This window comes from Mytilus trossulus, chromosome 2 (assembly GCF_036588685.1).
Source record: "Mytilus trossulus isolate FHL-02 chromosome 2, PNRI_Mtr1.1.1.hap1, whole genome shotgun sequence".
Classification (NCBI taxonomy): Eukaryota; Metazoa; Mollusca; class Bivalvia; order Mytilida; family Mytilidae; genus Mytilus; species Mytilus trossulus.
Genome location: NC_086374.1, coordinates 99,816,936 through 99,831,654, shown reverse-complemented (window position 1 = coordinate 99,831,654; position 14,719 = coordinate 99,816,936). Strand labels below are relative to the sequence as shown.

The 14,719-nt window shown below is 35.7% G+C and overlaps 1 protein-coding gene across 1 annotated transcript in view; it reads right to left on the bottom strand.

Moving 5' to 3' along the window:
- The window catches only part of LOC134708530 (serine-rich adhesin for platelets-like), a 68,055-nt gene that overhangs the window by 13,012 nt on the left and 40,324 nt on the right, over positions 1 to 14,719 (bottom strand). The gene's annotated exons all lie outside the window — the stretch shown is intronic.

Below are 14,719 nucleotides of genomic sequence, written 5' to 3'. Positions count from 1 at the left end.
CTCAACGGAGTTGGGGTGACATCTTGTTATTCTACGTTTCTTTTTTTTCTTTTTATTTTTATTCTTCCACACATTTTGTCCATGCTATTTCTCGGAATTGGCTTGAACAATATTGATGAAACTATGCCATAATGTAGTCCACTATCTGAAATTGTGCAAACGGGGTATGGCATCATCAAGATGGCTGACGTTGCCATGGAAACTAAACAAATGTGAAAAAATCCAGTTTTTTGTTTTGGTGAACTATTTGGATATTATTTAACTCAGAATCATTATATTTTTATACAATGTAGGTGCCCACTATATACAGGTGTTGGATGATTTTGGCACTCATTGGAACTACTATGTTGCCATGGAAACTACTCCAAAAAATTCAAAAATCTCAAAATGTTCCAAACTTAATGAAACTTCACAGTAACGATGAGCAACATTGGAAGATGTGGAATTTGGCGTTGGAATTTCCAAAATCGCTGTTGTTACCATGGAAACAATGCAAAAAGGTCAAAACTTTGAATCTTCATAGAACATTCCAGAACATCAATGTTAAATTTATTTTACAAACATTAAATTGTACATGATAATGGAGGGAAAAAATTGCAGCGGCGTTTTGACTTTGGAATATTCAAAATGGCCGCTGTTACCATGGGAACAGCAAAAATATGAAAAACTTGAAAATGCTTTAAATTTAATGAAACTTATAATAAATGTTGCCTAGCTTATGTTGACTTGACTTTTGAGTTTGTAATTTTCAAAGTGGCCGCCGTTGCCAAGGAAACAGCAAACATTTTGTAAATGGCTGCCGTTGGCCTGGCAATGGGGGAAGGGTGCCATCCGCTATTGCTTGCAATGGCAAATCTAGTTATGTCACCCGATCGACAATGTCGGGTGACATATTGTTATTCCTCCGTTTCTTTGTTATTATTATTCTTATTCTTCCAATGATTTTTGTCCGGCAGCTTTTTTGGAGACAATGGAACCTGACTCTTGATGATAGTGAACTATAATGAGGAACAAAAAATTTCGGGTTGCAGTGGGTCTCAAGACCCAAAAAAATGGCTGCCGTTACCATGGAAACGGAACAATTGTGAAAAATTCCAGTTTTTGTTTTTGGTGAATAATTTGGAGATGCTTAAACTCAGAATCATTATATTTTGATACAATGAAGGTGCCAGGCATATACTGGTTTTGGGTGATTTTGGTCATTATTGGAACTACTATGTTGCCATGGAAACTACACCAAAAATTTCAAAAATATGAAAATGCTCCAATTCATTTGAAACTTTAGCATAACGATGAGCAACTTAAGTAGATGTGGAAATTGGCGTTGGAATTTCAAAAATGTCTGCCGTTTCCATGGAAACAGGGCAAAAATGGTAAAAACGCTTTAAAAACCATTAAAAGTTGCATTTACTTCCTTAAAATGGTAGGTCAAATCCATTGAAACTCTGATGGTATGTTCCCTCCCATGTACCAATGTGGTATCTGCCATTAGAAATTTGGAATGGTATCTGTTGCCATAGAAACCAGCCAAAATGTCAAAAATTTTAAAAATTTCAAAATGCTCAAAAAGTAATGAAACTTAAAAGGATTGTTGACTTTCAAGTCTGCATGAGACTTTTGAAGTTGGAATTTCCTAAATGGCCACCGTTGCCATGGAAACTGCAGAAATGTCAAAAATGTTCAAAATGCTCCAAACTTAATGAAACTTAATATTATTGTCAACTGACATGTATAGATGAGACTTTTGACTTTCGAATTTTCAAAATGGCTGCCGTTGCCATGGAAACAGCAGAAATGTGACACTTTTGTCAACGCACTTATTGTACTGAAAATTTACAGAAAGATATATCGCAATTCATAGATCTGCATTCACTGTTTAGATGTTTCAAAATGGCTGCCACTTAGTGGCAATGGGGGGAAGGGTGACATCCGCTATTGCTTGCAATGGCAATTCTAGTTTCTTATTATTTTTCTTGCAACAAATTTTGTCCGCGCGAGTTCTTGGAATCCAATGGACCAATGTTGATGGAACTCTACTATAATGAAGACCCCCATGTGAAGTTGTGCACCTTGCTATGGAATGGTAAAAAATGGCCACCGTTTCCATGGAAACTGCACAATTGTGAAAAAATCTAAATTTTGGTTTTGGTGAACTATTCGGATACTATTAAACTCAGAATCATTATATTTTAATACAATGTAGGTGCCCACTATATACAGGTGTTGGGTGATTTTGGCACTCATTGGAACTACTATGTTGCCATGGAAACTACTCCAAAAAATTCAAAAATCTCAAAATGTTCCAAACTTAATGAAACTTCACAGTAACGATGAGCAACATTGGAAGATGTGGAATTTGGCGTTGGAATTTCCAAAATCGCTGTTGTTACCATGGAAACAATGCAAAAAGGTCAAAACTTTGAATTTTCACAGAACATTCTAGAACATCAAGGTTTAATTTATTCTAGAGACATTAAATGGTATATGATTGTGGAGGGAAAAAATTGCAGCGGGGGTTTGACTTTGGAATATTCAAAATGGCCGCCGTTACCATGGAAACAGCAAAAATACGAAAAACTTCAAAATGATTCAAATTTATTGAAATTTAAAACAAATGTTGCTCAGCTAATGTAGACTTGATTTTTGAGTTTGGAATTTTCAAAATGGCCGCCGTTAACATGGCTACCGCTCACCTGGCAATAGGGGAAGGGTGCCATCCGCTATTGCTTGCAATCGCAAATCTAGTTATTTTTCTTCTTGCAACAAATTTTGTCCAGGTGATTTCTCGGAATCCAATGGACCAATGTTGATGGAACTCTACTATAGTAAGGACCCCCATGTGCAGAGTTGCAGTAAGCACGGAATGGTTCAAGATGGCTACCGTTTCCATGGAAACAGAAAAAATGTGAAAAAATCCAGTTTTTGGTTTTGGTGAACTGTTTGGTAATGCTTTAACTCAGAATCAGTATATTTTGATACAATGTAGGTGCCCACTATACACAGGTGTTGGATGATTTTGGCACTCATTGGAACTACTATGTTGCCATGGAAACTACACCAAAAATTTCTAAATTCTCAAAATGTTCCAAACTTCAGGAAACTTCACAGTAAGGATGAGCAACATTGGAAGATGTGGAATTTGGCGTTGGAATTTCCAAAATCGCTCTTGTTACCATGGAAACAATGCAAAAAGGTCAAAACTTTGAATTTTCACAGAACATTCTAGAACATCAATGTTTAATTCATTCTAGAGACATTAAATGGTATATGATTGTGGAGGGAAAAAAATACAGTGGGGGTTTGACTTTGGAATATTCAAAATGGCCGCCGTTACCATGGAAACAGCAAAAAATTTCAAAATGCTTTAAATTTAATGAAATTTATAACAAATGTTGCCTAGCTTATGTAGACTTGACTTTTGAGTTTGGAATTTTCAAAATGGCCGCCGTTACCATGGAAACACCAAAAATCTCAAAAATCTCAAAATACTCCAAACTTAATATAACTTTACAAAAATGTCATTTTGCATGTGTAGATGTATTTTTTGACTTTGGGTATTTCAAAATGGCTGCCGCTCACCTGGCAATGGGGGAAGGGTGCCATCCGTTATTGCTAGCAATTACAAATCTAGTTATGGCACCCTCAACGGAGTTGGGGTGACATATTGTTATTGTTCCGTTCTTTTTTGTCTTATTATGGCACCCTCAACGGAGTTGGGGTGACATATTGTTATTGTTCGTTTCTTTTTTTCTTATTATTATGTCACCCGATCGACAATGTCGGGTGACATATTGTTATTCCTCCGTTTCTTTGTTATTATTATTCTTATTCTTCCAATGATTTTTGTCCAGCAGCTTTTTTGGAGACAATGAAACCTGACTCTTGATTATAGTAAACTATAATGAGGAACAAAAAATTTCGGGTTGCAGTGGGTCTGAAGACCATTAAAAATGGCTGCCGTTACCATGGAAACGGAACAAATGTGAAAAATTCCACTTTTTGGTTTTGGTTAATAATTTGGAGATGCTTATACTTAGAATCATTATATTTTGATACATTGTAGGTGCCCACTATATACTTCTTTTGGATGATTTTTGGCACTCATTGGAACTACTATGTTGCCATGGAAACCACACCAAAAATTTCCAAAATATCAAAATGCTCCAAATTTTATGAAACTTCACAGTAATGATGAGCAACATGGGAAAAGGTGAAATTTGGCGTTGGAATTTCGAAAATGTCTACCGTTACCATGGAAACAATGCAAAAATGGTAAAAATGCTTCAAAAACCTTAAAAAGTGGCATTTACTCTCTTAAAATGGTAGGTCAAATCCATTGAAACTGTGATGGTATATTCCCTCCCATGAACCAATGTGGTATCTGCCACTAAAATTTTGGAAAAGTCTTTGTTACCATAGTAACCAACCAAAATGTCAAAAATTTCCAAAATTTCAAAATGCTCCAAAATGGATGAAACCTAATATGATTGTTGACTGTCAGGTCTGCATGAGATTTTTGAAGTTGGAATTTCCAAAATGGCTACCGTTGCCATGGAAACTGCAGAAATGTCAAATATTTTCAAAATGCTCAAAACTTAATGAAATTTAGTATTATTGTTAACTGGCATGTACAGATGAGACTTTTGACTTTGGAATTTCCAAAATGGCTGCCGTTGCCATGGAAACAGAAGAAATGTGAAACTTTTGACAATCCTCTAAATGAACTCAAAATTTACAAAAAGATATATCGCAATTCATAGATCTGTATTCACTGTTTTATTATTTTGAAATGGCAACCGCTTAGTGGCAATGGGGGTAGGGTGACATCCGCTATTGCTTGCAATGGCAATTCTAGTTATATTTATTCTTCCACACTTTTTTGTCCATGCTATTTCTCAGAATTGGCTTGAACAATATTGATGGAACTATACCATAATGAGGACCACTATATGAAATTGTGCAATCGGGGTATGGCACCATCAAGATGGCTGCCGTTGCCATGGAAAAGAAACAAATGTGAAAAAATACTGTTTTTTGTTTTGGTGAACTATTTGGATACTATTTAACTCAGAATCATTATATTTTAATACAATGTAGGTGCCCACTATATACAGGTGTTGGATGATTTTGGCACTCATTGGAACTACTATGTTGCCATGGATACTACTCCAAAAAATTCGAAAATCTCAAAATGTTCCAAACTTAATGAAACTTCACAGTAACGATGAGCAACATTGGAAGATGTGGAATTTGGCATTGGAATTTCCAAAATATCTGTTGTTACCATGGAAACAATGCAAAAAGGTCAAAACTTTGAATTTTCACAGAACATTCTAGAACTTTAATGTTTAATTTATTCTAGAAACATTAAATGGTATATGATTGTATATGATTATGGAGGGAAAAAATTGCAGCACATTCAAAATGGCCGCCGTTACCATGGAAACAGCAAAAATACAAAAAAAATCAAAATGCTTCAAATTATTGAAACTTATAACAATTGTTGCTCAGCTAATGTAGACTTGACTTTTGAGTTTGGAATTTCCAAAATGGCCGCCGTTACCATGGCTACCGCTCACCTGGCAATAGGGGAAGGGTGCCATCCGCTATTGCTTGCAATCGCAAATCTAGTTTTTATTTTTATTCTTCCACACATTTTGTCCATGCTATTTCTCAGAATTGGTCAAACCCATGTTGATGTAACAATACCATAATATGAACCGCCATGTGAAGTTGTGCAAGAGACATTGGAATGGTAAAAAATGGCCACCGTTACCATGGAAACAGAACAAATGTGAAAAAATCCAGTTTTTAGTTTTGGTGAACTGTTTGGTTATGCTTTAACTCAGAATCATTATATTTTGATACAATGTAGGTGCCCACTATATACAGGTGTTGGATGATTTTGGCACTCATTGGAACTACTTTGTTGCCATGGAAACTACACCAAAAATTTCAAAAATCTCAAAATGCTCCAAACTTCACGAAACTTCACAGTAACGATGAGCAACATTGGAAGATGTGGAATTTGGCGTTGGAATTTCCAAAATCGCTGCTGTTACCATGGAAACAATGCAAAAAGGTCAAAACTTTGAATTTTCACAGATCATTCTAGAACATCAATGTTTAATTTCTTCTAGAGACATTAAATGGTATATGATTGTGGAGGGAAATAATGGCAGCCGGGGTTTGACTTTGGAATATTCAAAATGGCCGCCGTTACCATGGAAACAGCAAAGATACAAAAAACTTCAAAATGCTTCAAATTTATTGAAACTTATAACAAATGTTGCTCAGCTAATGTAGACGACTTTTGAGTTTGGAATTTCCAAAATGGCCGCCGTTACCATGGCTACCGCTCACCTGGCAATAGGGGAAGGGTGCCATCCGCTATTGCTTGCAATCGCAAATCTAGTTATGTCACCCGATCGACAATGTCGGGTGACATATTGTTATTCCTCCGTTTCTTTGTTATTATGGCACCCTCAACGGAGTTGGGGTGACATATTGTTATTGTTCGTTTCTTTTTTTCTTATTATTATATTTATTCTTCCACACTTTTTTGTCCATGCTATTTCTCAGAATTGGCTTGAACAATATTGATGGAACTATACCATAATGAGGACCACTATATGAAATTGTGCAATCGGGGTATGGCACCATCAAGATGGCTGCCGTTGCCATGGAAAAGAAACAAATGTGAAAAAATACTGTTTTTTGTTTTGGTGAACTATTTGGATACTATTTAACTCAGAATCATTATATTTTAATACAATGTAGGTGCCCACTATATACAGGTGTTGGATGATTTTGGCACTCATTGGAACTACTATGTTGCCATGGATACTACTCCAAAAAATTCGAAAATCTCAAAATGTTCCAAACTTAATGAAACTTCACAGTAACGATGAGCAACATTGGAAGATGTGGAATTTGGCATTGGAATTTCCAAAATATCTGTTGTTACCATGGAAACAATGCAAAAAGGTCAAAACTTTGAATTTTCACAGAACATTCTAGAACTTTAATGTTTAATTTATTCTAGAAACATTAAATGGTATATGATTGTATATGATTATGGAGGGAAAAAATTGCAGCACATTCAAAATGGCCGCCGTTACCATGGAAACAGCAAAAATACAAAAAAAATCAAAATGCTTCAAATTATTGAAACTTATAACAATTGTTGCTCAGCTAATGTAGACTTGACTTTTGAGTTTGGAATTTCCAAAATGGCCGCCGTTACCATGGCTACCGCTCACCTGGCAATAGGGGAAGGGTGCCATCCGCTATTGCTTGCAATCGCAAATCTAGTTATTATTCTTATTCTTCCAATGATTTTTGTCCGGCAGCTTTTTTGGAGACAATGACACCTGACTCTTGATTATAGTAAACTATAATGAGGAACAAAAAATTTCGGGTTGCAGTGGGTCTGAAGACCATTAAAAATGGCTGCCGTTACCATGGAAACGGAACAAATGTGAAAAATTCCACTTTTTGGTTTTGGTTAATTATTCGGAGATGCTTATACTTAGAATCATTATATTTTGATACATTGTAGGTGCCCACTATATACTTCTTTTGGATGATTTTTGGCACTCATTGGAACTACTATGTTGCCATGGAAACCACACCAAAAATTTCCAAAATATCAAAATGCTCCAAATTTTATGAAACTTCACAGTAATGATGAGCAACATGGGACGATGTGAAATTTGGCGTTGGAATTTCGAAAATGTCTACCGTTACCATGGAAACAATGCAAAAATGGTAAAAATGCTTCAAAAACCTTAAAAAGTGGCATTTACTCTCTTAAAATGGTAGGTCAAATCCATTGAAACTCTGATGGTATATTCCCTCCCATGAACCAATGTGGTATCTGCCACTAAAATTTTGGAAAAGTCTTTGTTACCATAGTAACCAACCAAAATGTCAAAAATTTCCAAAATTTCAAAATGCTCCAAAATTGATGAAACCTAATATGATTGTTGACTGTCAGTTCTGCATTAGATTTTTGAAGTTGGAATTTCCAAAATGGCTACCGTTGCCATGGAAACTGCAGAAATGTCAAATATTTTCAAAATGCTCCAAACTTAATGAAATTTAGTATTATTGTTAACTGGCATGTACAGATGAGACTTTTGACTTTGGAATTTCCAAAATGGCTGCCGTTGCCATGGAAACAGAAGAAATGTGAAACTTTTGACAATCCTCTAAATGAACTCAAAATTTACAAAAAGATATATCGCAATTCATAGATCTGTATTCACTGTTTTATTATTTTGAAATGGCTACGGCTTAGTGGCAATGGGGGAAGGGTGACATCCGCTATTGCTTGCAATGGCAATTCTAGTTATGGCACCCTCAACGGAGTTGGGGTGACATCTTGTTATTCTACGTTTCTTTTTTTTCTTTTTATTTTTATTCTTCCACACATTTTGTCCATGCTATTTCTCGGAATTGACCATACCCATGTTGATGGAACTATACCATAATATGAACCGCCATGTTAAGTTGTGCAATAAACATTAGAATGGTAAAAAATGGCCGCCGTTACCATGGAAACTACAAAAATGTAAAAAAAAATCCAAATTTTAAATCTTTCGTTATAAGAGGCAAAGTCTTGAAACTTTATGTAAATGTTGGCAGTGGTGCCCCGAGGTACCAACAGTACTTGGAATTTTCAAAATGGCTGCCATTGCCATGGAAACTGGACAAAAGTTTAACATTGACCCTATGGGAAAATGCGTTTTAGCTGCATTTTCTTTTAAAATATAACAACAATTCCACGGAAATCGTAATTAGGAGTATGTGCATATGGTCACATGCAATGCTGTACTGCTAACATGTACTAGAATATTCTAGAATAAAAAATATGTAATTTATTTAATGTGCTTTATAGAGAAAATAGCCACCGAGAGAACGAGAAACACTCAGAGTACAAATTACTGACATTTCTGCACTTGCGTTTAAGTACATATCCGTGAATGACACACCTGCTAAAATATACACATTAGCTGAAATCAATCGATAAACATGTAACTAAATTGTACACGATAAGTTACATGTATTGTATGATACGCGAGCTATTGAAGAATAAATTGAACAGTTAATACGCCGCTCCGTCAATATATACACATGTTGTCTGTCCAAGGTCCCCTCTAAAAAGAATATTAATATGCTAAGTCCACGATAATATACTTCAGTATCACGTGACACCACCTTCCTACTTGCGCGCGTGTCTAATTTTAGATTTAAAAAGGATTCCCAAACTATGTATAGAATTGAAACGTATTCTACGGAAGAGAAAAAAAAAAGGGGGGGGGGGGGGGGGGGGGGGGGGGGGTTGTTTAGACATGCTGATTCCGACATGTATAATAGATATGCCATTTGACTTTTGTACACTCATAATTGTTGATGCTACTGTGACAATGTGCAGTACGGGGTGCCATCGTCCGCTATTGCTTGCAATAGCAAATCTAGTTATTATTCTTATTCTTCCAATGATTTTTGTCCGGCAGCTTTTTTGGAGACAATGAAACCTGACTCTTGATTATAGTAAACTATAATGAGGAACAAAAAATTTCGGGTTGCAGTGGGTCTGAAGACCATTAAAAATGGCTGCCGTTACCATGGAAACGGAACAAATGTGAAAAATTCCACTTTTTGGTTTTGGTGAATTATTTGGAGATGCTTATACTTAGAATCATTATATTTTGATACATTGTAGGTGCCCACTATATACTTCTTTTGGATGATTTTTGGCACTCATTGGAACTACTATGTTGCCATGGAAACCACACCAAAAATTTCCAAAATATCAAAATGCTCCAAATTTTATGAAACTTCACAGTAATGATGAGCAACATGGGAAGATGTGAAATTTGGCGTTGGAATTTCGAAAATGTCTACCGTTACCATGGAAACAATGCAAAAATGGTAAAAATGCTTCAAAAACCTTAAAAAGTGGCATTTACTCTCTTAAAATGGTAGGTCAAATCCATTGAAATTCTGATGGTATATTCCCTCCCATGAACCAATGTGGTATCTGCCACTAAAATTTTGGAAAAGTCTTTGTTACCATAGTAACCAACCAAAATGTCAAAAATTTCCAAAATTTCAAAATGCTCCAAAATTGATGAAACCTATTATGATTGTTGACTGTCAGGTCTGCATGAGATTTTTGAAGTTGGAATTTCCAAAATGGCTACTGTTGCCATGGAAACTGCAGAAATGTCAAATATTTTCAAAATGCTCAAAACTTAATGAAATTTAGTATTATTGTAAACTGGCATGTATAGATGAGACTTTTGACTTTGAAAATTTCAAAATGGCTGCCGTTGCCATGGAAACAGCATAAATGTCATGTTTTTAAAAAATATCTAAATGTACTGAAAATTTACAGAAAAATGTATAGCCATGCAAATATGTGCATTCACAGTTAAAAGTTTTTGAAATGGCTGCCGCTTACTGGCAATTGGGGGAAGGGTGACATCCGCTATTGCTTGCAATGGCAATTCTAGTTATGGCACCCTCAACGGAGTTGGGGTGACGTATTGTTATTCTACGTTTCTTTTTTTTTTCTTATTATTTTTCTTCCACCGAATTTGTCCAGCTTATTTCTCGGAATCCAATGGACCAATGTTGGTTAAACTCTACTATAATAAGGACCACCATGATAGGTTGTGCAGTGGACTTTGGCATGCGCATGATGGCTACCGTTACCATGGAAACAGAACAAATGTGAAAAAATCCTGTTTTTTGTTTCGGTGAACTGTTTGGATATGCTAGAACTCAGAAACATCCTATTTTAATACCATGTAGGTGCCCACTATATACAGGTGTTGGATGGTTTTGGCACTCATTGGAACTACTATGTTGCCATGGAAACAACTCCAAAAATTTCAAAAATCTCAAAATGTTCCAAACTTAATGAAACTTCACAGTAACGATGAGCAACATTGGAAGATGTGGAATTTGGCGTTGGAATTTCCAAAATCACTGTTGTTACCATGGAAACAATGCAAAAAGGTCAAAACTCTGAATTTTCACAGAACATTCTAGAACATTAATGTTTAATAGACATTAAATGGTATATGATTGTATATGATTATGGAGGGACACAATTGCAGCGGGGGTTTGACTTTGGAATATTCAAAATGGCCGCCGTTACCATGGAAACAGAAAAAATACAAAAAACTTCCAAATGCTTCAAATTTATTGAAACTTATAACAAATGTTGCTCAGCTAATGTAGACTTGACTTTTGAGTTTGGAATTTCCAAAATGGCCGCCGTTACCATGGCTACCGCTCACCTGGCAATAGGGGAAGGGTGCCATCCGCTATTGCTTGCAATTGCAAATCTAGTTATGTCACCCGATCGACAATGTCGGGTGACATATTGCTTTTCTTATGTTTCTTTGTTATGGCACCCTCAACGGAGTTGGGGTGACATATTGTTATTGTTCGTTTCTTTTTTTCTTATTATTATATTTATTCTTCCACACTTTTTTGTCCATGCTATTTCTCAGAATTGGCTTGAACAATATTGATGGAACTATACCATAATGAGGACCACTATATGAAATTGTGCAATCGGGGTATGGCACCATCAAGATGGCTGCCGTTGCCATGGAAACGAAACAAATGTGAAAAAATACTGTTTTTTGTTTTGGTGAACTATTTGGATACTATTTAACTCAGAATCATTATATTTTAATACAATGTAGGTGCCCACTATATACAGGTGTTGGATGATTTTGGCACTCATTGGAATTACTGTGTTGCCATGGATACTACTCCAAAAAATTCAAAAATCTCAAAATGTTCCAAACTTAATGAAACTTCACAGTGACGATGAGCAACATTGGAAGATGTGGAATTTGGCGTTGGAATTTCCAAAATATCTGTTGTTACCATGGAAACAATGAAAAAAGGTCAAAACTTTGAATTTTCACAGAACATTCTACAACTTCAATGTTTAATTTATTCTACAGACATTAAATGGTATATGATTGTGGAGGGAAAAAATTGCAGCCGGGGTTTGACTTTGGAATATTCAAAATGGCCGCCGTTACCATGGAAACAGCAAAAATACAAAAAAAATCAAAATGCTTCAAATTTATTGAAACTTATAACAAATGTTGCTCAGCTAATGTAGACTTGACTTTTGAGTTTGGAATTTCCAAAATGGCCGCCGTTACCATGGCTACCGCTCACCTGGCAATAGGGGAAGGGTGCCATCCGCTATTGCTTGCAATCGCAAATCTAGTTCTTATTATTTTTCTTGCAACAAATTTTGTCCGCGCGAGTTCTTGGAATCCAATGGACCAATGTTGATGGAACTCTACTATAATGAAGACCCCCATGTGAAGTTGTGCACCTTGCTATGGAATGGTAAAAAATGGCCACCGTTTCCATGGAAACTGCACAATTGTGAAAAAATCTAAATTTTGGTTTTGGTGAACTATTCGGATACTATTAAACTCAGAATCATTATATTTTAATACAATGTAGGTGCCCACTATATACAGGTGTTGGGTGATTTTGGCACTCATTGGAACTACTATGTTGCCATGGAAACTACTCCAAAAAATTCAAAAATCTCAAAATGTTCCAAACTTAATGAAACTTCACAGTAACGATGAGCAACATTGGAAGATGTGGAATTTGGCGTTGGAATTTCCAAAATCGCTGTTGTTACCATGGAAACAATGCAAAAAGGTCAAAACTTTGAATTTTCACAGAACATTCTAGAACATCAAGGTTTAATTTATTCTAGAGACATTAAATGGTATATGATTGTGGAGGGAAAAAATTGCAGCGGGGGTTTGACTTTGGAATATTCAAAATGGCCGCCGTTACCATGGAAACAGCAAAAATACGAAAAACTTCAAAATGATTCAAATTTATTGAAATTTAAAACAAATGTTGCTCAGCTAATGTAGACTTGATTTTTGAGTTTGGAATTTTCAAAATGGCCGCCGTTAACATGGCTACCGCTCACCTGGCAATAGGGGAAGGGTGCCATCCGCTATTGCTTGCAATCGCAAATCTAGTTATGTCACCCGATCGACAATGTCGGGTGACATATTGTTATTCCTCCGTTTCTTTGTTATTATTATTCTTATTCTTCCAATGATTTTTGTCCGGCAGCTTTTTTGGAGACAATGAAACCTGACTCTTGATTATAGTAAACTATAATGAGGAACAAAAAATTTCGGGTTGCAGTGGGTCTGAAGACCATTAAAAATGGCTGCCGTTACCATGGAAACGGAACAAATGTGAAAAATTCCACTTTTTGGTTTTGGTTAATTATTTGGAGATGCTTATACTTAGAATCATTATATTTTGATACATTGTAGGTGCCCACTATATACTTCTTTTGGATGATTTTTGGCACTCATTGGAACTACTATGTTGCCATGGAAACCACACCAAAAATTTCCAAAATATCAAAATGCTCCAAATTTTATGAAACTTCACAGTAAAGATGAGCAACATGGGACGATGTGAAATTTGGCGTTGGAATTTCGAAAATGTCTACCGTTTCCATGGAAACAATGCAAAAATGGTAAAAATGCTTCAAAAACCTTAAAAAGTGGCATTTACTCTCTTAAAATGGTAGGTCAAATCCATTGAAACTCTGATGGTATATTCCCTCCCATGAACCAATGTGGTATCTGCCACTAAAATTTTGGAAAAGTCTTTGTTACCATAGTAACCAACCAAAATGTCAAAAAATTTCAAAAATTTCAAAATGCTCAAAAATTGATGAAACCTTATATGATTGTTGACTGTCAGGTCTGCTTGAGATTTTTGAAGTTGGAATTTCCAAAATGGCTACCGTTGCCATGGAAACTGCAGAAATGTCAAATATTTTCAAAAATGCTCAAAACTTAATGAAATTTAGTATTATTGTTAACTGGCTTGTACAGATGAGACTTTTGACTTTGGAATTTCCAAAATGGCTGCCGTTGCCATGGAAACAGAAGAAATGTGAAACTTTTGACAATCCTCTAAATGAACTCAAAATTTACAAAAAGATATATCGCAATTCATAGATCTGTATTCACTGTTTTATTATTTTGAAATGGCTACCGCTTAGTGGCAATGGGGGAAGGGTGACATCCGCTATTGCTTGCAATGGCAATTCTAGTTATTATTATTCTTCCACCTTTTTTTGTCCGTCAGCTTTTTTGGGGTGAAATGGAATCAATCTTAATGATGGTTCACTATAAGTAGGAACTAAAAATTTCGGGTTGCAGGTGGGTCTAAGACCATAAAAAATGGCTGCCGTTTCCATGGAAACAGAACAATCGTGAAAAATTCCAGTTTTTGGTTTTTGTGAATAATTTGGAGATGCTTGAACTCAGAATCATCATATTTTAATATAATGTAGGTGCCAGCCATACACTGGTTTTGGATGATTTTGGCAATCATTGGAACCACTATGTTGCCATGGCAACTACCCCAAAAATTTCAAAAATATGAGAATGCTCCAATTTTTTGGAAACTTTAGCATAACGATGAGCAACTTTGGTAGATGTGGAATTTGGCGTTGGAATTTCCAAAATGTCTGCCGTTTCCATGGAAACAATGCAAAAAGGTCAAAATGCTCCAAAAACTCCCAGGTTTGGTAAATAACTTTGGTATGCTTGAACTTGAAATCATTAAATTTTTACACAATATAGTTGTCCACTATATACAGGTTTTGTAT